The following is a 3194-nucleotide window of genomic DNA, read 5'->3' on the forward strand; positions in this document are numbered from 1 at the left end:
CTCCAAGGGACATGGTCAAATGTGATGCACCAGAGTATGTTAGAAAGTCATAACCCACTCTCCACTCAACTGTGGAGAATATTCTGACCATTGGCTAGACCTGGGTAGGGGCTTAAAGTTTACTGCCTGTATTGTCCTTGCCTGGTGCCTTAGTTTGAGTGGGACCCCTGGGCCCAAATCTGCCTATCATAATGTTCTACTTGTAAGTTTCTAGGACCCTCTGCATCCTTCTACTTTGCTATTTTCCCATGCATCTCTCATTTAGAGTCCCAATAGGAAGTCCTCCCCTCTGTCCCAGTTTCCTGGTAAGTGAAGGCTTTCATGGGGCATGCCCCTTGGGTTACTGTGCAGATATAAGTGAGTATATACCACTGAGTCTTTCTGCTTCTGGGTTAACTCACTCATTATGATAATTTCTAGCTCAATCCATTTATCCACAAATTTTGGGAATTCCTTGTTTTTATTAGCTGATTAGTATTCTATAGTGTATATGTACCACAATTTCTTTATCCATTCTTCTACTGATGGACACTTAGGCTGTTTCCATGTTCTGGCTGTTATGAGTAAGGATGCTATGAACATGGTTGAGCAAATTTTCTTTTTTTTTTATGTTAGTAAGTTATATTTTATTTTATTTTTTTTATTAATTTATTCTTGTTACATCTCAATGTTTATCCCATCCCTTGTATCCTCCCATTCCTCCCCCCCATTTTCCCATTATTCCCCTCCCCTATGACTGTGCCTGAGAGGGATTACCTCCCCCTATATATTCTCATAGGGTATCAAGTCTCTTCTTGGCTACCTGCTGTCCTTTCTCTGAGTGCCACCAGGTCTCCCCCTCCAGGGGACATGGTCAAATGTGAGGCACCGTAGTACGTGAGAAAGTCATATCACACTCTCCACTGAACTGTGGAGAATATTCTGACCATTGGCTAGATCTGGGAAGGGGTTTAAAGTTTACCTCCTGTATTGTCCTTAGCTGGCAGCTTAGTTTGAGTGGGACCCCTGGGCCCAAATCTTCCTACCATATTGTTCTACTTGTAGATTTCTAGGACCCTCTGGATCCTTTTATTTTGCTATTCTCCCATGCATCTCTCATTTAGAGTCCCAATAGGATGCCTTCCCCTCTGTCCCAGTTTCCTGGTAAGTGAAGGCTTTCGTGGGACATGCCCCTTGGGCTAGTATGCAGATATAAGTGAGTATATACCATTTGATTCTTTCTGCTTCTGGGTTAACTCACTCATTATGATCATTTCTAGCTCAATCCATTTATCCACAAATTTGGGGAATTCCTTGTTTTTAATAGCTGAGTAGCATTCCATAGTGTATATGTACCACAGTTTCTTTATCCACTCTTCTACTGAGGGACACTTAGGCTGTTTCCATGTTCTGGCTATTATGAATAAGGCTGCTATGAACATGGTTGAGCAAAGTTTCTTGTTGTGTGCTGGAGCATCTTCTGGGTATATTCCAAGGAGTGGAATAGCTGGGTCTTGAGGAAGCCCTATTCCCATTTTTCTGAGATAGCACCAGATAGATTTCCAAAGTGGCTGTACTAGTTTGCATTCCCACCAGCAATGAAGGAGTGTTCCTCTCTCTCCACATCCTCGCCAGCATGTGGTGTCGCTTGAATTTTTGATCTTAGCCATTCTGATGGGTGTAAGATGGAATCTCAGAGTTGTTTTGATTTGCATTTCCCTGATGACTAAGGAGGTTGAGCATTTCTTCTTTTTTTTTCATTTCTTTTTTTTTATTAATTTATTCTTGTTACATCTTAATGTTTATCCCATCCCTTGTATCCTCCCATTCCTCCCCCCCCATTTTCCCATTATTCCCCGCCTCTATGACTGTTCCTGAGGGGGATTATGTCCCCCTATATATTCTCATAGGGTATGAAGTCTCTTCTTGGCTACTTGCTGTCCTTCCTCTGAGTGCCACTAGGTCTCCCCCTCCAGGGGACATGGCCAAATGTGAGGCACCAGAGTACGTGAGAAAGTCGTATCACACTCTCCACTCAACTGTGGAGAATATGCTGACCATTGGCTAGATTTGGGAAGGGGTTTAAAGTTTACCTCCTGTATTGTCCTTGGCTGGTGCCTTAGTTTGAGCGGGACCCCTGGGCCCAAATCTGCCTATCATATTGTTCTATTTGTAGATTTCTAGGACCCTCTGTATCCTTTTATTTTGCTGTTCTCCCATGCGTCTCTCATTTAGAGTCCCAATAGGATGCCTTCCCCTCTGTCCCAGTTTCCTGGTAAGTGAAGGCTTTCGTGGGACATGCCCCTTGGGCTAGTATGCAGATATAAGTGAGTATATACCATTTGATTCTTTCTGCTTCTGGGTTAACTCACTCATTATGATCATTTCTAGCTCAATCCATTTATCCACAAATTTCGGGAATTCCTTGTTTTTAATAGCTGAGTAGTATTCCATAGTGTATATGTACCACAGTTTCTTTATCCACTCTTCTACTGAGGGACACTTAGGCTGTTTCCATGTTCTGGCTATTATGAATAAGGCTGCTATGAACATGGTTGAGCAAAGTTTCTTGTTGTGTGCTGGAGCATCTTCTGGGTATATTCCAAGGAGTGGAATAGCTGGGTCTTGAGGAAGCCTTATTCCCATTTTTCTGAGATAGCACCAGATAGATTTCCAAAGTGGCTGTTCTAGTTTGCATTCCCACCAGCAATGAAGGAGTGTTCCTCTCTCCCCACATCCTCGCCAGCATGTGGTGTCGCTTGAATTTTTGATCTTAGCCATTCTGATGGGTGTAAGATGGAATCTCAGAGTTGTTTTGATTTGCATTTCCCTGATGACTAAGGAGGTTGAGCATTTCTTTAAGTGTTTCTCAGCCATTTGATACTCCTCTGTTGAGAATTCTCTGTTTAGTTCCAAGCCCCATTTCTCAATTGGGTTATTCGGTTTGGTGGTGTTTAATTTCTTGAGTTCTTTATATATTTTGGATATTAGACCTTTGTCAGATGTAGGGTTGGTGAAGATTTTTTCCCAGTCTGTAGGCTGTCGCTTTGTTCTCTTGACAGTGTCTCCTGCCTTACAGAAGCTTCTCAGCCTCATGAGGTCCCATTTATTAATGGTTGACATTAAGGCCTGGGCCGTTGGTGTTCTGTTCAGGAATTTGTCTCCTGTGCCGATATGTTCCAGGCTCTTTCCCACTTTTTCTTCTAAGTGGCTTA

The sequence above is a fragment of the Acomys russatus genome, chromosome X, assembly GCF_903995435.1.
Source record: "Acomys russatus chromosome X, mAcoRus1.1, whole genome shotgun sequence".
NCBI lineage: Eukaryota > Metazoa > Chordata > Mammalia > Rodentia > Muridae > Acomys > Acomys russatus.